This window comes from Amblyomma maculatum, chromosome 7 (assembly GCF_055883805.1).
Source record: "Amblyomma maculatum isolate TAMU_Amacu chromosome 7, ASM5588380v1, whole genome shotgun sequence".
NCBI classification, from domain to species: Eukaryota; Metazoa; Arthropoda; class Arachnida; order Ixodida; family Ixodidae; genus Amblyomma; species Amblyomma maculatum.
Window position 1 is genome coordinate 59,154,236 of NC_139350.1, and position 21,982 is coordinate 59,176,217.

Consider the following 21,982-nt stretch of genomic DNA (forward strand, 5'->3'; position numbering starts at 1 on the left):
CATTCTTCTTGGCATACCCCCCAAATCGGCCTCCGTGGCGCAATTGGTTAGCGCGTTCGGCTGTTAACCGAAAGGTTGGAGGTTCGAGTCCTCCCGGTGGCGATGTTTTGGTTCTAGCTTTAGTGTAGTTTGTCACTGAGCAGCAAAACAAGTTTGGTTGGTTGAGAGAAACACACCAATTGATATTTTGCTTTGTTCCTGTGCTCTCGTGCATTAAATAAAAAAAATGCTTCATGAAACACTAAACGCCCTAGCCATTTTAAGCTGCCCGAGGGTGTTGTTAGCTAGAGAAGCATTCTTCTTGGCTTACCTCCCAACTCGGCCTCCGTGGCGCAATCGGTTAGCGCGTTCGGCTGTTAACCGAAAGGTGGGAGGTTCGAGTCCTCCCGGTGGCGGCATGTTTTGGTTCTAGCTTTAGTGTAGTTTGTCCCTGAGCAGCAAAACAAGTTTGGTTTATTGAGAGAAACACAGGAATTGATATTTTGCTTTGTTCCTGTATTCTCGTGCATTAAATAAAAAATGCTTCATGAAACACTAAACGCCCTAGCCATTTTAAGCTGCCCGAGGGTGTTGTTAGCTAGAGAAGCATTCTTCTTGGCTTACCTCCCAACTCGGCCTCCGTGGCGCAATCGGTTAGCGCGTTCGGCTGTTAACCGAAAGGTTGGAGGTTCGAGTCCTCCCGGTGGCGGCATGTTTTGGTTCTAGCTTTAGTGTAGTTTGTCACTGAGCAGCAAAACAAGTTTGGTTGATTGAGAGAAACACACCAATTGATACTTTGCTTTGTTCCTGTGTTCTCGTGCATTAAATAAAAAAACTGCTTCATGAAACACTAAACGCCCTAGACATTTTAAGCTGCCCGAGGGTGTTGTTAGCTAGAGAAGCATTCTTCTTGGCTTACCCCCCAACTCGGCCTCCGTGGCGCAATCGGTTAGCGCGTTCGGCTGTTAACCGAGAGGTTGGAGGTTCGAGTCCTCCCGGTGGCGCATGTTTTGGTTCTAGCTTTAGTGTAGTTTGTCACTGAGCAGCAAAACAAGTTTGGTTGATTGAGAGAAACACACCAATTGATACTTTGCTTTGTTCCTGTGTTCTCGTGCATTAAATAAAAAAACTGCTTCATGAAACACTAAACGCCCTAGCCATTTTAAGCTGCCCGAGGGTGTTGTTAGCTAGAGAAGCATTCTTCTTGGCTTACCCCCCAATTCGGCCTCCGTGGCGCAATCGGTTAGCGCGTTCGGCTGTTAACCGAAAGGTTGGAGGTTCGAGTCCTCCCGGTGGCGGCATGTTTTGGTTCTAGCTTTAGTGTAGTTTGTCACTGAGCAGCAAAACAAGTTTGGTTGATTGAGAGAAACACACCAATTGATATTTTGCTTTGTTCCTGTGTTCTCGTGCATTAAATAAAAAAAATGCTTCATGAAACACTAAACGCCCTAGCCATTTTAAGCTGCCCGAGGGTGTTGTTAGCTAGAGAAGCATTCTTCTTGGCATACACCCCAACTCGGCCTCCTTGGCGCAATTGGTTAGCGCGTTCGGCTGTTAACCGAAAGGTTGGAGGTTCGAGTCCTCCCGGTGGCGGCATGTTTTGGTTCTAGCTTTAGTGTAGTTTGTCACTGAGCAGCAAAACAAGTTTGGTTTATTGAGAGAAACACACGAATTGATATTTTGCTTTGTTCCTGTATTCTCGTGCATTAAATAAAAATTGCTTCATGAAAGACTAAACGTCCTAGCCATTTTAAGCTGCCCGAGGGTGTTGTTAGCTAGAGAAGCATTCTTCTTGGCATACCCCCCAACTCGGCCTCCGTGGCGCAATCGGTTAGCGCGTTCGGCTGTTAACCGAGAGGTTGGAGGTTCGAGTCCTCCCGGTGGCGCATGTTTTGGTTCTAGCTTTAGTGTAGTTTGTCACTGAGCAGCAAAACAAGTTTGGTTGATTGAGAGAAACACACCAATTGATATTTTCCTTTGTTCCTGTATTCTCGTGCATTAAATAAAAAAAATGCTTCATGAAACACTAAACGCCCTAGCGATTTTAAGCTGCCCGAGGGTCTTGTTAGCTAGAGGAGGAGGAGGAGGAGGAAAAAACTTTATTAAAAAAAAATGTAAACACTCCCAGGAGGACCTCTTAGTCTAGGAGCCCTCTGGCTGTTCCTTCTAGCTTAGCCCGCTCGACCAGCCGTAACTGATCTGCAGGTTGCGTGGCTAGAAGGGCAGCCTCCCAGGAGGAGAGGGTGGGGTGTTTGACGGGAGGAACGCGGATTGGATGTGGGCATTCCCATAAGTAATGGTAGAGGGTGGGTGGGGTGGCGTTGCATGTGGTGCAGTACGGTGGGAAGTCCGTGGGGTGAAATATGTGGGCAAATTGAGGAGATGGAAACGAATGTGTTTGGAGTTGTCGCCAGTACGTACTGTCGATGTGAGAAAGCGTGGGATGTGGTGGCGGGAACGTGGCACGGCAGCGACGATAGTACTGAACAATTGTAGTGTAGTCAAGAGGTTCGATGGTGGTGTATAATGAAGGTTTGGGGAGGACATCCACCGGCGCCCGGAAGCTTAGTTCTCGGGCAAACGCATGAGCGCGCTCATTTCCGAGGATGTCCTCATGCCCAGGAACCCATGTGATGGTGATGGTATCGGGAGGGGTAGGTAGAGTAGATAATATTTTATCAGATGAGTGTGGGAGGGTTCCTCGCAGTAGATATCTGTATGCTGTTTGTTAGTCTGTGCATATTGTGGTGTGCTGAGTCTGCAACTGACTGATGTGTGCAATTGCAAGTGTAATGGCCAAGCATTCGGCCTCGGCGATGCTAGTGCAGTGGATGGAGGCGGCATTGAATGTTGAGCGGCGAATGTCCGTGAATACAGCAGTGCAGATGTGAGGAATGTCCGGATTGTGTGAAGCATCCGTGTAGATGATGTCTTGGCGTGTGGAGTACTGTTTGGAAAAATATGAGGCACGGGCTGCGCGACGACCTTTGTGGTGTTCGGGATCCATATTTTGTGGGAGGGGTTTGAGCTCGAGGAGGCTCCGCAGATGCGGAGGGATGGGTATATGAGTATGAGGTGAGGGATCAGGGGTATTGTAGCCCATTGAGCGCAAGAGATGAGCGCCTGTAGATGTTGTGCGGAGTCGACGTTGCTGGCTGGAGAGGTGCGCCTATATGATCTCCTCAACATTGTTATGAATGCCTAATTGAAGGAGCCGAATTGTACTGGTTCAGTTCAGGCGTTCAGTCGTGTCCGACTCTTCGTGACCCTATGGACCATGTCACGCCACGCTTTCCGGTCTCTCACTATCTTCTTAACATCACATAGCTTCATCTGCAATGCCTCGAGAATGCCATCTAACCATCGCGTTCGCTGCCTACCCCTTCTCCGGCGACCCTCAACCTTTCCCAACATCAAATCTTTCTCCAGCGACTCCTCTCTTCTCACCAGATGACCAAAGTAGCTGAGCTTTAACTTTAGAATTTGACCCTCCAATGAGCAGTCAGGGTTTATGGTCGACAATATCGACTGATTTGATCTTCTGGCAGTCCAAGGAACTCTTAAGAGTCTTCGCCAGCACCACAATTCAAACGCGTCAATTCTTCGGCGGTCAGCCTTTTTCACAGTCCAACTCTCGCATCCATACATCACAACTGGAAAGACCATAGCACGGGTTATACGGATCTTGGTTGGCAGACTAATGTCTCTGCTCTTTACTAGGCGGTCAAGGCTAACCATTGCTCTCTTTCCCAGAAGCAGGCGTCTCCTAATTTCATGGCTGCAGTCTCCTTCCGAGGTAATCTTGGCGCCCAAGAACAGAAAATCTGTCACAGCTTCCACTTCTTGTCCATTGATGCTCCAGGACTTGATAGGGCAAGACGCCATGATCTTCGTCTTTTTAATGTTCAGTTTAAGCCCAAACTTCTCACTCTCTTCTTGTACGCGCATCAGTAGTCTCTTGAGTTCCACTTCACTTTCTGCCATTAAAGTGGTATCATCCGCATATCTAAGGTTGTTGATACGTTTTCCAGCAATCTTCACTCCAGCTGATGACTCGTCCAGACAGGCCTTCCTCATGATGCACTCTGCATATAGGTTAAATAGGCAGGGCGACAGTATGCAGCCTTGCCTCACCCCTTTCTCAATCGGAAACCAATCAGTAAGACCATGCCCAGTTCTGACTGTGGCCTCTTGCCCTTCATAAAGGTTCCTGAGGAGACAGATGAGGTGAATTGGAACTCCCATCTCTTGGAGAGCTTGCCACAATCTGCTGTGATCTACGCAGTCAAACGCTTTCGCATAATCAATAAAGCAGAAGTAAATGGGTTTCTGGAACTCTCTTGCTTTTTCCATGATCCAGCGAAGGTTGGCAATTTGGTCTCTAGTTCCTCTGCCCTTGCGAAACCCAGCTTGCACGTCCGGAAGCTCCCGATCCACATACTGCTGCAGCCTACCTTGCAGGATTTTTAACATCACCTTGCTAGCATGCGAAATAAGCGCAATCGTGCGGTAGTTGGAACAATCTTTGGCACTGCCTTTCTTTGGAATGGGGATGTAAACTGACCTTCTCCAATCCTGTGGCCATTGCAGGGTTGTCCAAATCTTTTGACATAATGTACGCAGTGTGTTAACAGCGTCGTGGTTGAGGTTTTGAAGCAACTCAGCTGGAATACCATCAATTCCGCTAGCTTTGTTCTTAGCAAGGCTGACTAAGGCCCATTCAACTTCACTCTTCAGGATGCCCGGCTCGACATCAGTAATCACAACCGTCCTATGTTGGGTTTGCACATCCGGGTCCTTCTTGTACAGTTCTTCTGTGTATTCCTGCCACCTCTTCTTTATCTCTGAGGCTTCAGTGAGATCCTTGCCTCGTTTGTCCTTTATCACGCCCAGCTTAGCACAGAAGCTTCCTTTGATATCTTTGATTGTCTTATACAGAGCTCTTGTGTTCCTTAATTGGCTGTTGTCCTCAACTGCTTGACACTGTATGTTCAGGAAGGCATTCTTATCTCTCCTTGCTATTTTCTGAAAATCCGCATTGAGAACCTTGTATCTTTCTCTTTCCCCCATACCTTTTGCCATCCTCCTTTCCTCAGCTATTTGCAAAGCCTCTTCAGATAACCAGTTTGCTTTTTTGCATTTCTTTTGCTTTGGAACTACCTTAGTAGCAACTTCTTGTATTATATCACGAACATCAGTCCACATCTCTTCGGGCTCTTTGTCTTCTAGATCTAATTCTTGAAATCGATTCCTCACTTCCACAGCATATTCTAATGGAATCTGATCCAGATCATACCTGAAAGGCCTTCTAGTTTTCTGCGTTTTCCTCAATCGAAGCTTAATTTTGGCAACAAGAAGCTGATGATCGGTGCCACAATCGGCCCCAGGCCTTGTTTTTACTGCTTGTATAGCGCTTCTCCATCTCTGCCGGCAAATAATATAATCGATCTGATTCCTGTACAGACCGTCCGGTGAAATCCATGTGTACAGGCGCCTCTCCTCAACATTGTTATGAATGCCTAATTGAAGGAGCCGAATTGTACTGGTATGACGAGGTAAATGGAGGGCTGCTTTAACGGCTGAGCGGTGTAGGACGTTAAGTTTATTGAGTTGGGTTTTGGTGATGTGATGGTAGGGGAGGTGGTAAGCTAGTCGACTAACGATAAGGGCATCTACGAGTCTTAAAGTGTCTTTTTCCTTGAGGCCATGATTGCGGCTTGAAATGCGACGAATGAGATGTGTTATCTGGTTGATTTGGCACTGCAGGAGGTGTATGGTGTAGGTGGCTCTAGTGTCCTGTTGAATGTGGAGACCTAGCAGTCGGAGCCGTGGTACTTTGGGAATCGGAGCGTTGTCAAGGAGTACGGTGATGGTTGGGGCACGTGGGGAAGGCTTGATGACTAGGAGCTCAGATTTCTGTGGTGCACATGCAAGACCTATAGCCTTTGTATATGTGTGGATGGCATCTGTAGCGAATTGCAAAGTTTGTTCAACTTGGCCAGGGCAACCCTTAGTAGTCCATAGTGTGATGTCGTCTGCGTATATTGCGTGCTGAAGGTCAGGTATAGTCTTGAGTATCCGGGCTAAGGGAGTTAGGGCGATGTTAAAGAGGATGGGTGAGAGGACTGAGCCCTGCGGCGTGCCTCGGTTGGGTAAATAGATGGTCGGGGAGGTGTAGGACCCGAGTGTGATATGAGCCGTGCGTTTGTTTAGGAATGCCTCAACGTAGCGCCAGATGCGTAGCCCGCAGTTAGTTGTGGCAAGGGTAGACAGAATGTGGTCATGGCTCACGTTGTCAAATGCCTTTTGTATATCAAGGGCAAGTATAGCCCGTGTGGCATGTTTATGGAGGGTATTGTTTAGGATGGTCTCTTTCAGGTGCAGTAGAATGTCGTGGGTACAGAGATGTGGGCGGAAGCCGAATTGAGAGTGAGCAAAAAAACCGGTAGATTCGAGTTCAGGTTGAAGCCGTCTAAGGATTACATGTTCATAGAGTTTGCCAAGACAGCTTGTGAGAGAAATGGGGCGTAGGTTGTCTAAGGAAAGGGGTTTTCCGGGCTTAGGAATGAAGTTGATTGCAGCATGTTTCCAAGAGGCTGGTAAAGTACCCTCCCTCCAATGTTGGTTGTAGTAAGCTATGAGTTGAGAAAGAGATGTATCATCAAGGTTTCGAAGGAGTTTGTGTGTAATTTGGTCGGGCCCGGGTGCGGTGCTACGAGTGATATGGGCGAGGGTGGACCGTACCTCCGCGGTGGTTATGTCCTCATCTAGCCTTGGGTTAGGTGGGGGAGGGGATGGGGGCGTGGAAGAAGGTGGGAGCGGGGGCGAAATGTGTCGCTGTGTGAGGTATTGAAGGATGTCTGTGCCTTGTTGTGCTGTAGTGTGAATGAGGCGGTGCGTGTTGATGGCTGCCTGTTGTTTGGTGGCTGTGGGGTCGAGCAGGGTTCGGAGAATATTCTAAGTTTTTCGCGTGCCTAAAGTACCCTGAAGGCTATTGCAGAGGTTTCGCCAGTTCGAGTTTGCCAGATTGGATGCATACTCTATGGCCTCAGTGGTAATATGTGCGATTCGGAGGCGGAGTTTTCTGTTGTGTCGTTGGCTTTTCCATCTCCTAACGAGGCTTCGCCTTGCCTCCCAGAGATGCAGAAGATGAGGGTCGATTTGAGGTGCTTGCGGAGTGATTTTGATGTTTTTAGTGGTGCGTTTGAGTGCAGACTGAAGCTTATCTACCCAGGCGTCCAGTGGGAGATTGCTGTCCTCGGAAGTGACTACCGCTAATTGCTCACGAAATTCTTTCCAATTAGTGAGACGCTGGCTCTTGGATGTGAACTGTTTTGCGCCATATTGCACTTGAGTTTGAATAATATAATGGTCGCTGCCCAGTGTGTCTGGTAGTACGTTGTAGAAAATGGGAGAGCGAATGTTGGTCAGTGTAATGTCTGGGGTGGTGTCTCTGGCGGTGCTAGTGCCGATGCGGGTAGGGGCGTTGGGGTCCGTGATGAGGGTGAGAGAGAGTTGCATAAATGCGTTGTACAGACGTGTGCCCTTGGGAGTGTTTTTAAGGTATCCCCAGGTTGTGTGTCCAGCGTTGAAATCACCTACTATCAGTGTATGTGAACCAGATATGCGTTTGATGTCGGATAGAAATCTGAGGAAGCCGTGTCCTTTGGCTCGGGGTGGGTCGTAAACGTTCGTTATGAAAAGGCTGGGGGCATCTGGTGTAGGCGGCAGTATTTCAGTGAGCGTATGCTCAATTACTTGATTGCTGAGTGTATGGTCTATGGCTGTGAGAGTGTTTTTGACGAGAATTGCAGTGCGTGCAGATAGGGAGGTGGTATTGTATCCGGTCAAAGTGGGCGAGCAGCCTGTTTCCTGAATGGCTATGACATCCGGAGTAGTTGCGTGGTTCTGAATGTAGAGTTGTAGGGATGCCCTTTTCCGTCTGAAGCTACGGCAGTTCCATTGCCAAACTGTGATGCCCGAGGCTGCAGACCGATGCGTCTTCTTATTGTGTACCATTTTCACTGTGCGTGTGTTCCGTGCACGGCCCATACTTAGTTCGCGCGCGGATCTTGTCCGAGAGTTCATTGAAAATAGAACATGACACGTGTCCCGCATGATGATTTGATGGGCGACCGGCGGCAGCACAAGGGGCACACTTAACGTTAGGATCCCGGATGGAACTCGGGCAAGCTGCCAAGGCATGCGGCCCCGCACAACGGGTGCAACGCGCCTTCGAAGGGTCATTCCTCAGCTTACACTTTTTCAAAGCGTGCCCATACTGTGCACAAAATGTGCACAGAGGTACATGCAGGTCCTCGCACACCTCGACGGAAGTCCACCCTATGATTACTCGACGTGCCTTGCAGAGACGGGCAAAAGCTGGGGGGTCTGTTTCAATGACGTGAACGAACTGTCCGAAGCGTTGTAGAAAAGATAGCCTGACCTTGCAGGAAGAGGGGTCCAGATGAAGAGTCGGGTTGCGATGGTTGAGTGGAGAGATAAGCTCCTCCGGCCTGATATCAGGGTCAACCCCCGTCAATCGAACGTGCGGATTCCGCTGCTTGGAGATTCGGACGTTGACGGAGGTCCGCGTGGCCTCGATCCGCGAGATGGCAGACTTGAGGCGATAGAGGTCCTCAGGATCCCTGGAGGTAACCGTCAGGGCGCGACGGGAGGCCCGCAGAGTAACAGCCCCGATTCCCTCGACTTCGGGATCAATGTTTGCCTTGAGAAGAGCCACCACTTCATTGCCGACGTGGTCCGAAGATGCAGCAGAAGTTAAAACCATCTGGTGCGGCTGGGGATTGATACAAGAATCTCCGGAAGCGGGATACTCACACGAGTCAGAGGTCGCAGTACGGGCTGCAATGGCTGCGTCTGCCTGTAGAGCAGTTATTGAAGAGCCACTCATTGCAGCAGCATATGTCCTAGAGACCTGGGGCTGTTGTCTCCCGCCGGAAAGGTGCACCGCAGCCGTGGTGTCTTTGGTAGTCACACCAGCAAGCCGCGTTCGGAGGAGACTCAGTTCATGATCTCGTGCAGCCAAAGAGGTCCGAAGTGTTTGGGAATGGTTCATTTCGGCGACAGCACACGCGAAGAAGTGCGCAGTGTGGAGGTACAGCATTCTTCTTGGCATACCTCCAACTCGGCCTCCGTGGCGCAATCGGTTAGCGCTTTCGGCTGTTAACCGAAAGGTTGGAGGTTCGAGTCCTCCCAGTGGCGGCATGTTTTGGTTCTAGCTTTAGTGTAGTTTGTCACTGAGCAGCAATACAAGTTTGGTTGATTGAGAGAAACACACCAATTGATATTTTCCTTTGTTCCTGTATTCTCGTGCATTAAATAAAAAAAAAATGCTTCATGAAACACTAAACGGCCTAGCGATTTTAAGCTGCCCGAGGGTCTTGTTAGCTAGAGAAGCATTCTTCTTGGCAGACCCCCCAACTAGGCCTCCGTGGCGCAATCGGTTAGCGCGTTCGGCTGTTAACCGAAAGGTTGGAGGTTCGAGTCCTCCCGGTGGCGGCATGTTTTGGTTCTAGCTTTAGTGTAGTTTGTCACTGAGCAGCAAAACAAGTTTGGTTGATTGAGAGAAACACACCAATTGATATTTTGCTTTGTTCCTGTGTTCTCGTGCATTAAATAAAAAAAAATGCTTCATGAAACACTAAACGCCCTAGCCATTTTAAGCTGCCCGAGGGTGTTGTTAGCTAGAGAAGCATTCTTCTTGGCTTACCCCCCAACTCGGCCTCCGTGGCGCAATCGGTTAGCGCGTTCGGCTGTTAACCGAAAGGTTGGCGGTTCGAGACCTCCCGGTGGCGGCATGTTTTGGTTCTAGCTTTAGTGTAGTTTGTCACTGAGCAGCAAAAAAAGTTTGGTTGATTGAGAGAAACACACCAATTGATATTTTACTTTGTTCCTGTATTCTCGTGCATTAAATGAAAAAAATGCTTCGTGAAACACTAAACGCCCTAGCCATTTTAAGCTGCCCGAGGGTGTTGTTAGCTAGAGAAGTATTCTTCTTGGCTTACACCCCAACTCGGCCTCCGTGGCGCAATCGGTTAGCGCGTTCGGCTGTTAACCGAAAGGTTGGAGGTTCGAGTCCTCCCGGTGGCGGCATGTTTTGGTTGTAGCTTTAGTGTAGTTTGTCACTGAGCAGCAAAACAAGTTTGGTTTATTGAGAGAAACACACGAATTGATATTTTGCTTTGTTCGTGTATTCTCGTGAATTAAATAAAAATTGCTTCATCAAAGACTAAACGCCCTAGTCATTTTAAGCTGCCCGAGGGTGTTGTCAGCTAGAGAAGCATTCTTCTTGGCACACCCCCCAACTCGGCCTCCGTGGCACAATCGGTTAGCGCGTTCGGCTGTTAACCGAAAGGTTGGAGGTTCGAGTCCTCCCGGTGGCGGCATGTTTTGGTTCTAGCTTTAGTGTAGTTTGTCACTGAGCAGCAAAACAAGTTTGGTTGATTGAGAGAAACACACCAATTGATATTTTACTTTGTTCCTGTATTCTCGTGCATTAAATTAAAAAAATCCTTCATGAAACACTAAACGCCCTAGCCATTTTAAGCCGCCCGAGGGTGTTGTTAGCTAGAGAAGCATTCTTCTTGGCATACCCCCCGACTCGGCCTCCGTGGCGCAATTGGTTAGCGCGTTCGGCTGTTAACCGAAAGGTTGGAGGTTCGAGTCCTCCCGGTGGCGGCATGTTTTGGTTCTAGCTTTAGTGTAGTTAGTCACTGAGCAGCAAAACAAGTTTTGTTGATTGAGAGAAACACACCAATTGATATTTGCCTTTGTTCCTGTATTCTCGTGCATTAAATAAAAAAAAATGCTTCATGAAACACTAAACGCCCTAGCGATTTTAAGCTGCCCGAGGGTCTTGTTAGCTAGAGAAGCATTCTTCTTGGCATACCCCCCAACTAGGCCTCCGTGGCGCAATCGGTTAGCTCGTTCGGCTGTTAACCGAAAGGTTGGAGGTTCGAGTCTTCCCGGTGGCGGCATGTTTTGGTTCTAGCTTTAGTGTAGTTAGTCACTGAGCAGCAAAACAAGTTTGGTTGATTGAGAGAAACACACCAATTGATATTTTACTTTGTTCCTGCATTCTCGTGCATTAAATAAAAAAAAGTGCTTCATGAAACACTAAACGCCCTAGTCATTTTAAGCTGCCCGAGGGTGTTGTTAGCTAGAGAAGCATTCTTCTTGGCATACCCCCCCAACTCGGCCTCCGTGGCGCAATCGGTTAGCGCGTTCGGCTGTTAACCGAAAGGTTGGAGGTTCGAGTCCTCCCGGTGGCGGCATGTTTTGGTTCTAGCTTTAGTGTAGTTTGTCACTGAGCAGCAAAACAAGTTTGGTTGATTGAGAGAAACACACCAATTGATATTTTGCTTTGTTCCTGTATTCTCGTGCATTAAATAAAAAAAATGCTTCATGAAACACTAAACGCCCTAGCCATTTTAAGCTGCCCGAGGGTGTTGTTAGCTAGAGAAGCATTCTTCTTGGCACACCCCCCAACTCGGCCTCCGTGGCGCGATCGGTTAGCGCGTTCGGCTGTTAACCGAAAGGTTGGAGGTTCGAGTCCTCCCGGTGGCGGCATGTTTTGGTTCTAGCTTTAGTGTCATTTGTCACTAAGCAGCAAAGCAAGTTTGGTTGATTGAGCGAAACACACCAATTGATATTTTACTTTGTTCCTGTATTCTCGTGCATTAAATGAAAAAAATGCTTCATGAAACACTAAACGCCCTAGCCATTTTAAGCTGCCCGAGGGTGTTGTTAGCTAGAGAAGCATTCTTCTTGGCATACCCCCCAACTCGGCCTCCGTGGCGCAATTGGTTAGCGCGTTCGGCTGTTAACCGAAAGGTTGGAGGTTCGAGTCCTCCCGGTGGCGGCATGTTTTGGTTCTAGCTTTAGTGTAGTTTGTCACTGAGCAGCAAAACAAGTTTGGTTGATTGAGAGAAACACACCAATTGATATTTTACCTTGTTCCTGTATTCTCGTGCATTAAATAAAAAAAAATGCTTCATGAAACACTAAACGCCCTAGCTATTTTAAGCTGCCCGAGGGTGTTGTTAGCTAGAGAAGCATTCCTCTTGGCATACCCCCCAACTCGGCATCCGTGGCGCAATCGGTTAGCGCGTTCGGTTGTTAACCGAAAGGTTGGAGGTTCGAGTCCTCCCGGTGGCGACATGTTTTGGTTCTAGCTTTAGTGTAGTTTGTAACTGAGCAGCACAAAACGGGTTTGGTTGATTGAGAGAAACACACCAATTGATATTTTACTTTGTTCCTGTATTCTCGTGCATTAAATAAAAAAAATGCTTCATGAAACACTAAACGCCCTAGCCATTTTAAGCTGCCCGAGGGTGTTGTTAGCTAGAGAAGCATTCTTCTTGGAGTACCCCCCAACTCGGCCTCCGTGGCGCAATCGGTTAGCGCGTTCGGCTGTTAACCGAAAGGTTGGAGGTTCGAGTTCTCCCGGTGGCGGCATGTTTTGGTTGTAGCTTTAGTGTAGTTTGTCACTGAGCAGCAAAACAAGTTTGGTTGATCGAGAGAAACACACCTGTAAGGTGTTTATAGGAGTACCAAGACCGCAAGCAACGTCCGCAAACCAAAGCGACGGGGGTAGCGTTCTAATCAACAGGGCAGTGCCAACAAGGCTCCGGCTCCACTTCGTCTACCTCTTCGGGTTGGCGCGCGAGCTGATGGCGATCGGGATTACTACAATACCCCCCGGCGGAAAAGGAGCCATCCTGGCGACTCATGGTGAGGAAAGGGTAGGGGGATCATAATACGGCTTGAGGCGGTCGACATGTACAGTTTCTCGGCCGCGGCGGCGATGATCTGGAGATGGGTTCAAGGGCTCTACTACGTAATTGACGGGAGAAGATTGTTCGAGAATGCGGTAAGGTCCATGATAGCGCGATAGGAGTTTGGATATGAGGCCGGGTGCAGAGGACGGCACCCAGAGCCAAACGAGGGCACCTGAGGGATATGAAGGTGCTGGATTTGTAGGGTCCCGGTTATGCTTTTGTTGAGCCTGGTTCTCCGTTGTGAAGGAGCGCGCCAATTGTCGGCATTCTTCGGCAAATGTGTGCGCTTCAGACAGTAGAGTGGTCTCTGAAGCGTCGGGTTGGTAGGGCAGGATAGTATCCATGGTGGACGTGGGTTCACGACCATATAAAAGAAAGAAGGGGGAGAACCCAGTCGTAGTCTGCGTAGCCGTATTGTAGGCGTACGTTACGAAAGGCAGCACTTGGTCCCAACTAGAGTGAGCGCTATCAACGTACATGGCTAGTATGTCACTAAGAGTGCGATTAAATCGCTCAGTCATGCCGTTCGTTTGGGGGTGATACGCTGTGGTGCTCCGGTGTATGATCTGGCACTGTTTGAGGAGGGCTTCGACAGTGTCGGAAGGAAACGCACGTCCGCGGTCACTGATCAATTCTTTCGGTGCGCCATGACGAAGAACGAGGCGATGCAGAATGAACGAAGCAACATCCCGTGCGGTGGCAGACTGCAAGGCCGATGTTTCCACGTAACGGGTTAGGTGGTCAACGGCTACGATGACCCAGCGGTTGTTAGCCGACGTGGTCGGAAGCGGGCCATACAGATGGATACCGACACGGTCAAAAGGGCGGCTGGGGCAAGGCAATGGCTGCAACGGAGCGGCTGGCTGAGGGGATGGATTCTTGCGACGTTGGCAGGCGGTACAGGATCGGATATACTGACGAATGAAGCGGTACATGCCGCGCCAGTAATATCTCATACGCAGTCGAGAATAGGTTTTCATGACACCTGCATGGCCGCATTGGGGATCGGCGTGGAAAGAGGCGCAGATTTCGGCACGGAGATGTCGCGGAATCACGAGAAGCCACTTTCGCCCTGTAGGATGGTAATTGCGGCGGTATAAAAGTCCATCACGAGTGGCGAAGTGGTGGGCCTGACGACGAAGTGCACGTGACGGAGACAGCTCTGCGGGCGTAGACAGGAATGTTAAGAGGGAGGATATCCATGGATCCTTCTGCTGCTCAGATTTCATCTTGGTAATGTTGAGCGGCGACATATCATAGGCACAAACGAAGCCAGCCGTCGAGTCGTTAGGAAGCGGTGAACGGGAAAGGGCATCAGCGTCGGTGTGCTTGCGTCCAGATCGATAGATGACGTGGATATCGTACTCCTGAAGACGTAACGCCCAGCGGGCGAGGCGGCCGGAGGGGTCTTTGAGGGAGGATAGCCAACAGAGCGCGTGGTGGTCGGTAACAACGTAGAATGGGCGACCGTAAATATAAGGACGAAACTTGGTAATGGCCTATATGATGGCCAGACACTCCTTTTCGGTCACAGAATAGTTCGATTCCGCTTTCGTGAGGGTACGACTAGCGTACGCGACGACATACTCGGAATATCCAGGTTTCCGTTGAGCAAGAACAGCGCCCAGACCTACGCCGCTTGCATCAGTGTGTATTTCGGTCGAGCAGGCAGGGTCAAAATGGCGGAGTATAGGGGGAGAGACCAGTAGACGGCGTAGTGTACTGAACGCAGCATCACAGGCTGGTGACCAAGAGGAGAGGTTCGGGCCTCCGGCGAGAAGTTGCGTTAAAGGGGCGATGATACTGGCGAAGTTTCGGATAAAACGGCGGAAATACGAACATAGACCGATAAAACTTCGAAGTTCTTTCAAGGTTGTGGGCTTGGGGAAGTCTGCGACGGCACGAAGTTTGGTAGGATCCGGTAGAACGCCATCCTTGGATATGACATGACCAAGTATTGTGAGCTTGGTAGCGGCAAAGTGACATTTCTTCAAGTTGAGCTGTAGGCCGGCTTCAGTAAGGCACGTAAGGACACGCTTAAGGCGCAGAAGGTGGGAAGGGAAATCTTTCGAGAAAACGACAATGTCATCTAGATAACAAAGACACGTTTCCCATTTGAGCCCACTGAGAATGCTATCCATCATTCTCTCGAAGGTGGCGGGGGCGTTGCACAGTCGAACGGCATCACATTGAATTCATACAATCCATCGGGAGTGATGAAGGCTGTTTTCGGGCGGTCAGCGGAAGCCATCGGTACTTGCCAATAGCCAGAGCGCAAATCTAGCGACGAAAAGAACTCCGCTCCTTGCAAACAATCTAGCGCGTCGTCAATTCGTGGTAGTGGGTAAACATCTTTGCGGGTTATCTTATTCAGACGCCGGTAGTCCACACAGAAGCGGATCGTGCAGTGTTTCTTCGTCACCAACACTACGGGGGAGGCCCAAGGGCTATGAGATGGTCGTATGATGCCCCGTTGAAGCATATCGGCGACATTGTCACGAATGATGCGGCGCTCAGTGGGCGACACGCGATATGGTCGCTGCCGCAGGGGAGCATGAGGACCAGTGTCGATTGCATGAGAAACGGTCAAGGCGCGGCCCAAGGAAGGCTGGGACACGTCAAAAGATGCACTGAAGCGCTGAAGGAGGGCGACTATTTGGTCCCGTTGGGCGGATGTAAGGTCGGTCACGATAGCTCGATGAAGGGCGTCGACAGGAAGCTCATCACTCGTAGCAGCACAAGACGTCAGGGCAGCGACTTGAGGAAAAACTTCAGGTTCGGAGAACATATAAGTGCGATCAGGGTCCAGCTCTTCAATGTAGCCGAGGCACTCCCCGCGAAGAACAGCCGTTGGGCAGGGAAAAGGGTTGGAAGCATAGATGACACAGCTGCCATCAGAAATTGTTAGAACGGCGAAAGGAAGAAGGAGGCGGTTATGGTGGCCGGAGGCGAGTTTGGGCGTAAAGAGAACAGGACTAGGGAGGGCAGATGTCGAAATAAGGGGAACGAGAACAGAAGAAAAGGGAGGAATGTCGGTGTCTGCAGCTACAAGGAGTTTAGCAGGGCGCACAGGCGGGTCACACAGGGAAACATTACACACAGGGGAAAGCTCAACTTCAGCACGGGCACAATCAATCACAGCACTGTGAGTTGACAGAAAGTCGTAGCCGAGGATGATGTCGTGGGAGCAGTCGTAAAGCACCACCATCTCGACGAGATACGTAATGTCTTAGATGCAAACTCGTACCGTGCACGCTGCCACAGGGGTGATGCGCTCTGAACTGGCCGTACGAAGCGAAAAGGCAGAAAGCGGCGTCGTGACCTTGCGAATTTTGCGGCGAAGGGCATCACTAATTACGGAAACGGCAGCACCTGTATTCACCAGCGCAAGAACGGGAAAACCTTCTACGAACACTTCAATGACGTTGGCGGGAGAAGGCGGAGGACTTAACGAGTTCGTCAAACGCGCAGTTCTTGCCTCCGGAACTGCGACATTCAGTTTTCCCCTTGCGTAGGGCCCTGTCGCCGGACCATTGGCGAAATGGAACGCCGGCGAGGCGAAGGCGAACGGCGTGTCGAGTACTGAGCCCGAGGTGGAGACGATCCAGAAGAGACGTTGCTCAAGGGCGGCTCGGGATCGTAGTGGTACTGACGGACTGTGTTCTCAGGATGAAGCGGGCGCTGACGGCAAAGGCGAGCGACGTGACCCGGGAGCCCGCAAGCGTAGCAAATTGGGCGATTGTCGGCGGTTCGCCATGGGTTCGTAATGCGGCGTCGCGGTCGAGGGATCTGAGACTGAGGGGCCATGAAACGAGGTGGAGCATAAAATGTAGGGCCGTTCTGGTACGACGATGTTGGAAGCGGACCGCGCGTTCCAGCGGTTACTTGAGCGTAAGTGAGTGGTGCTTGCACAGGAGCGATGGGAACACTAGAAGGCAGCGCTTCGGCGACTTTCTCCTCGATAACTTGGCGGATAGCCGGCGAGATGGATGGCGCGTTGGCCGGCGCTAATTGTGAAGTGCAGACGGTCGGCTGAACTGGGTGGAGGAGGGACAGCTGGCGTGCAACTTCTTCGCGGATGAAGTCTTTGATATTCTGCATAAATTGAGACAGTTCCGCAGACGGCGTAGCCAGTGCCAAGCCAGCAATGGCGGCAGGTGTGGCAGCTCGCCGAGTAGAAGCGCGTTGCTTTCGTAGCTCGTCAAACCTCTGGCACAGTGTTATAATGTCGGATACGGAAGTAGGGTCTCTGGCCGACATCATATAGTACGCATCGTCAGTGAGACCTTTTAGAACATGTGTGACTCTTTCGGGCTCGGGCATGGACGGATTGACCCGCTTGCAGAGGTCAACCACGTCCTCAATGTAGCTAGTAAACGTTTCTTCGGGACGTTGAAGCCGTGCATGGAGGCGTTGTTCGGCGCGGAGTTTACGTACCGCAGGACGGCCGAAGACATCCGCGATGTTCTTCTTGAAGACAGACCACGTCGGAAGATCGGCTTCGTGGTTTCGAAACCACAGATTCGCCACGTCCGTGAGGTAGAAGAGGACGTTGCTCAGTTTGATGGAATCGTCCCAGCGGTTGTAAGTGCTGACGCGCTCGAAAGAGGCCAGCCAGTCGTCAACGTCGTGGTCGTCGGTACCACTGAAGAAAGGTGGGTCACGGGGGCGTTGTGCCCCGGGACAGAAGATGGTGGCAGGAGTGGCAGGGATGGGCGTCGATGGTTGGCTGGGAGCGTCCTGCATGGTTGTGACCGAAGGCGGTAGCGTGCGGTTCCGAAGTTCCAGGGTGAAATTTGCGAGGAGGACTGGGGCGACGACCGAACCTCCACCAAGTGTAAGGTGTTTATAGGAGTACCAAGACCGCAAGCAACGTCCGCAATCCAAAGCGACGGGGGTAGCGTTCTAATCAACAGGGCAGTGCCAACAAGGCTCCGGCTCCACTTCGTCTACCTCTTCGGGTTGGCGCGCGAGCTGATGGCGATCGGGATTACTACACACCAATTAATATTTTGCTTTGTTCCTGTATTCTCGTGCATCAAATAAAAAATGCTTCAAGAAACACTAAACGCCCTAGCCATTTTAAGCTGCCCGAGGGTGTTGTTAGCTAGAGAAGCATTCTTCTTGGCATACCCCCCAACTCGGCCTCCGTGGCGCAAGGGGCAGCGGACAAAGTGCCGCCATTGCAGGGTCAGCCTCTCGCACCGGACGGGGATGGATCCAACGACGGCGTCTAGCAACGCGCTAGACGGGAAAGGTAAGCACCATTCTTTCGGTCTCTTCACCCTTGATGAAAATGGCGCCCGAAACCACCTTAAGAGTAGCCACGTTAAATGTCAGGGGATTGGCAGGCAAAAAGAAGCAGAGCCAGGTGCACCGGCTCTTAACTGACCACGATATTGACGTGCTTGCCGTGCAAGGAACTAAAGTTGATGGGGAGGAAGAGACCGGGAGCATGGTGCGACGTTTCACGGCTATATTTTACGCCATTGTTAGCCACGCAGATGGGACATCGGCCGGGTGTGTATTGTTTGTCAAAAAGCTGCCTGGTCTGGTTGTAAAGGGCTACTCCTCATGCTCTTCTGGACGGTGTGTAGTGGCTGATTGTGTATACAGCGGTGTTGAATGGCGCATTATTTGTATGTACGCTCCTAACTGTGTTACGTATAAGGTATTTACTAAGGTAATCGCCAATAGAATCAGGACAACCTTAGACTGCAATCAAGCAAAGGATCAAGCAGGGTTTCGGAAACGGTACTCTACTATCGATCATATCCATACCATCAATCAGGTGATAGAAAAATGCTCGGAATATAACGAGCCCTTATACATAGCATTCATTGATTACGAAAAAGCATTTGACTCAGTTGAAACCTCGGCGGTGATGCAGGCATTGCGAAATCAGGGGGTAGACGAGCCGTACGTGAAAGTGCTGGAAGATATATATAGTGGCTGCACAGCAACTATAGTTCTACATAAAGAAAGCAATAAAATTCCCATAAAGAAAGGTGTTAGGCAAGGAGACACAATCTCCCCAGTACTATTCACAGCTTGTTTAGAGGAAGTATTTAGAGACTTGGAATGGGAGCAGTTAGGGATAAGGGTAGATGGAGAATACCTCAGTAATCTGCGATTTGCTGATGACATTGCCTTGCTAAGCAACTCGGGGGATGAACTGCAAATAATGATTGATGACCTAGACAGAAAAAGTAGAATGGTAGGCTTGAAAATCAATATGCAGAAGACTAAGGTAATGTTCAACAGCCTCGGGAAGGAACAGCAGTTTACATTAGGTAGCGAAATACTGGAAATAGTAGGCGAATATGTCTACTTAGGACAGGTAGTAACCGCAGATCCAGACCATGAAAAGGAAATATCAAGAAGAATAAGATTGGGATGGAGCGCATTTGGCAAGCACTCGCAGATTATGACTAGCAGCTTACCGGTATCGCTCAAGAGGAAAGTGTACAACAGTTGCATCTTGCCTGTACTCACCTATGGGGCTGAAACGTGGAGGCTAACCAAGAGAGTTCTACTTAAGTTGAGGACAACCCAGAGGGCTATGGAACGAAAAATGGTAGGGGTAACATTAAGAGATAGAAAGCGTGCAGAGTGGGTCAGAGAAATAACTCAAGTTAATGACATTCTAGTGGAAATTAAGAAGAAGAAATGGACATGGGCAGGACATGTAGTGCGAAGAGAGGATAACCGATGGTCGCTGAGGGTAACAAACTGGATTCCAAGGGAAGGAAAGCGTAGCAGGGGGAGGCAGAAAGTTAGGTGGGCGGATGAGATTAAGAAGTTCGCAGGGGTCAAGTGGATGCAGCTAGCACAGAACCGGGTTAAGTGGAGAAATATGGGAGAGGCCTTCGCCCTGCAGTGGGTATAATCAGGCTGATGATGATGATGATGATGATGATGATGAACTGTGTGGAGGAAAGAACAGTGTTTTTCGAGAATGTTATGCAGCAGTTAGGTACGGAAAGGCAGGTAGTATTGCTGGGCGATTTTAACTGTGTACTGAATGCTCGAGACAAAACCAGCACACGCGGATTCAGAGACAAGAGCACTGAAATGTTATGCCAGTTAATAAGCGAATGGAATATTGAGGATGTGGCTGATTGCTTGGAAAGACCGCGTGCCGTTCAGTACACGCACTTCCAAGGTTCTAGCCACGCGCGTCTGGACCGAATTTACGCGTCGCTGGATTTGATTCCTTCATGCAATGAATACCGAGTTGTGCCTATGACATTCACGGATCACTGTTTGGTGCAGTGCTTATTCGGCACCAAAAAACGAAGCAATGCATTTAGCTGGGAGTTATGGAAATTGAACAATAAATTGCTTAAGGATGATGCCTTTAGACGCGTGGTATTGAACGAATTGATTAAAGTGAGGCCAGGGACTTTGCTCGAAATCTGGAAACAGTGGGAGTTGTGCAAGGAACAGATTAAAATTAAAGCCATTGACAGATCCAGTTGCCTGCTGTACGAGAAGAAATTTACAGAAACCCAGCTGAAGGCTTTGCTCGCAAAACTACACAAACAGGAATGTAAGGCACCCGGCAGATGGATGGAGGATATTCGAAAAATAAAAGAACAGATTAACCTGATAGAAGAAGACAGATACCGAGGTGCGTTAGTGCGTGCAAGAGCGGAAAATTGGGCCACGGGCGAGACGCCATCGAAAAGGGCACTGGGAATTGAAAAGGCTCATGCCGAGAAAAACTGCATTGATAAGATCGAATGGGGCGGCGTGCTATCGTCGGAAGACGATCATATCAGGCATGGTTTCTTCCAATATTATCAGGAACTGTTCAGCAAAAATGTGGTAGACATGAAAGCTTTCAAACAAAAGTTTCTTGCAGCTATGCCGCGACTAGACGAGGATAAGAAGGAAAGATTGGAGATGCCAATCACAGAAATCGAGGTAGAAAAAGCGATCGATGGTTTAAATATGGGAAAGTCGCCTGGGCCAGACGGCCTAAGTGCGGCTTTTTATAAAGAATTTAAGAACGAAGTAGTTCCAATATTGACAGCGCTCTTCCATGAAGCCTATGCAATAAATAGATTGCCGCAATCTTTCGGACTATCTCATACTATTATTATTCCGAAGACAAATGACGAGGAAAAGCTGAAGCAAGTCACAGCACATAGGCCAATTGCTCTGACAAACGTAGATTACAAAATATTGATGAAAGTGTTAGCTAGAAGATTGCAGTCAGTTATTACAAATATTGTGGGTCCTCATCAAAAGTGTGGTATAAAGGGGAGGTCAATTATGACAAATATACACACGGCAAGATCGGTGCTCGAGTGTAGTGAACTAATGGATAAATGTGTAGCCATCCTCCAACTGGACCTCGAAAAGGCTTTCGACTGTGTTGCCCACGAAATATTGCTGTGTATTCTGGATCACGTGAACCTAGGTTCAGTATAATCAGAGAGGGCGTGGCCATGGCGTACCGTGGATGCACTACTAGATTAATCATTAACAAGAGTCGGGGGGCCCCCATTCAGGTGCAACGCTCGGTACGCCAGGGCTGCCCCCTCAGCCCACTTTTGTTTGCCATCTACATAGAGACACTATGTGTGAACATTATCCAAAACGAGGCAATTAAATGTTTTAAGTTGCAGGCAGCTGAAGTCAAGTTGCTCGCATACGCGGATGACCTAGCGGTCTGTGCTGTGGATCAGCATAGTATACGCGAGACAGTGCTGTGTGTCGACAGTTTCAGGAAGGCAACTGGAAGCAAAGTGAACTGGTCAAAGTGTCAGGGATTTTGGCATGGCAATTGGGCATCGACCCCAGAGTTTTTTGGAAATGTGCCCTGGGTAACAACCCTTAAAAATACTTAGGAGTTCCATTAAACAGCTACGGGGACAGTGATGCATACTGGAAAGGACAACTGAACGAAATACAGGAAAAAGCAGATAGATGGAGGGGGGCATATTTATCAATTTTTGCAAGAGCGACGGTGTGCAATGTGTTCTTTTTAAGCAAACTCTGGTATGTCATGCAAGTGTTGCGCTGTTCTCGGGTAAATGTACAGAATATACATCGTATTCTAGCTGTGTTTGTTTGGTCATCAAGCTGGGAACGGTGCAAGCGGACGAACTTGTTTCGAAGTGTGAAAGACGGTGGTCTCGGGCTGGGACATCTATTTCTCCGCCAGCTTGTCAACAGGTTTTTCTTCTTCC

General features: G+C 49.4%; 15 non-coding genes across 15 annotated transcripts; all 15 read left to right on the top strand.

The window, feature by feature from the left end:
- Nucleotides 1-28: 28 nt before the first annotated feature.
- On the top strand, nucleotides 29-102 carry TRNAN-GUU (transfer RNA asparagine (anticodon GUU)). Its single transcript has one exon. It is a non-coding gene; the product is annotated as a tRNA-Asn (tRNA).
- A 219-nt stretch (nucleotides 103-321) lies between these two features.
- TRNAN-GUU (transfer RNA asparagine (anticodon GUU)) lies at nucleotides 322-395 on the top strand. Its single transcript has one exon. It is a non-coding gene; the product is annotated as a tRNA-Asn (tRNA).
- A 219-nt stretch (nucleotides 396-614) lies between these two features.
- On the top strand, nucleotides 615-688 carry TRNAN-GUU (transfer RNA asparagine (anticodon GUU)). The gene has a single exon. It is a non-coding gene; the product is annotated as a tRNA-Asn (tRNA).
- A 221-nt stretch (nucleotides 689-909) lies between these two features.
- TRNAN-GUU (transfer RNA asparagine (anticodon GUU)) lies at nucleotides 910-983 on the top strand. The gene has a single exon. It is a non-coding gene; the product is annotated as a tRNA-Asn (tRNA).
- Nucleotides 984-1,203: 220 nt separating this feature from the next.
- On the top strand, nucleotides 1,204-1,277 carry TRNAN-GUU (transfer RNA asparagine (anticodon GUU)). Its single transcript has one exon. It is a non-coding gene; the product is annotated as a tRNA-Asn (tRNA).
- A 221-nt stretch (nucleotides 1,278-1,498) lies between these two features.
- On the top strand, nucleotides 1,499-1,572 carry TRNAN-GUU (transfer RNA asparagine (anticodon GUU)). The gene has a single exon. It is a non-coding gene; the product is annotated as a tRNA-Asn (tRNA).
- Nucleotides 1,573-1,791: 219 nt separating this feature from the next.
- On the top strand, nucleotides 1,792-1,865 carry TRNAN-GUU (transfer RNA asparagine (anticodon GUU)). Its single transcript has one exon. It is a non-coding gene; the product is annotated as a tRNA-Asn (tRNA).
- A 7,562-nt stretch (nucleotides 1,866-9,427) lies between these two features.
- Nucleotides 9,428-9,501, top strand: TRNAN-GUU (transfer RNA asparagine (anticodon GUU)). Its single transcript has one exon. It is a non-coding gene; the product is annotated as a tRNA-Asn (tRNA).
- A 517-nt stretch (nucleotides 9,502-10,018) lies between these two features.
- TRNAN-GUU (transfer RNA asparagine (anticodon GUU)) lies at nucleotides 10,019-10,092 on the top strand. The gene has a single exon. It is a non-coding gene; the product is annotated as a tRNA-Asn (tRNA).
- A 219-nt stretch (nucleotides 10,093-10,311) lies between these two features.
- Nucleotides 10,312-10,385, top strand: TRNAN-GUU (transfer RNA asparagine (anticodon GUU)). Its single transcript has one exon. It is a non-coding gene; the product is annotated as a tRNA-Asn (tRNA).
- A 221-nt stretch (nucleotides 10,386-10,606) lies between these two features.
- On the top strand, nucleotides 10,607-10,680 carry TRNAN-GUU (transfer RNA asparagine (anticodon GUU)). The gene has a single exon. It is a non-coding gene; the product is annotated as a tRNA-Asn (tRNA).
- A 519-nt stretch (nucleotides 10,681-11,199) lies between these two features.
- TRNAN-GUU (transfer RNA asparagine (anticodon GUU)) lies at nucleotides 11,200-11,273 on the top strand. Its single transcript has one exon. It is a non-coding gene; the product is annotated as a tRNA-Asn (tRNA).
- A 221-nt stretch (nucleotides 11,274-11,494) lies between these two features.
- Nucleotides 11,495-11,568, top strand: TRNAN-GUU (transfer RNA asparagine (anticodon GUU)). Its single transcript has one exon. It is a non-coding gene; the product is annotated as a tRNA-Asn (tRNA).
- A 221-nt stretch (nucleotides 11,569-11,789) lies between these two features.
- Nucleotides 11,790-11,863, top strand: TRNAN-GUU (transfer RNA asparagine (anticodon GUU)). Its single transcript has one exon. It is a non-coding gene; the product is annotated as a tRNA-Asn (tRNA).
- Nucleotides 11,864-12,382: 519 nt separating this feature from the next.
- Nucleotides 12,383-12,456, top strand: TRNAN-GUU (transfer RNA asparagine (anticodon GUU)). Its single transcript has one exon. It is a non-coding gene; the product is annotated as a tRNA-Asn (tRNA).
- The last annotated feature ends 9,526 nt before the right edge of the window (nucleotides 12,457-21,982 follow it).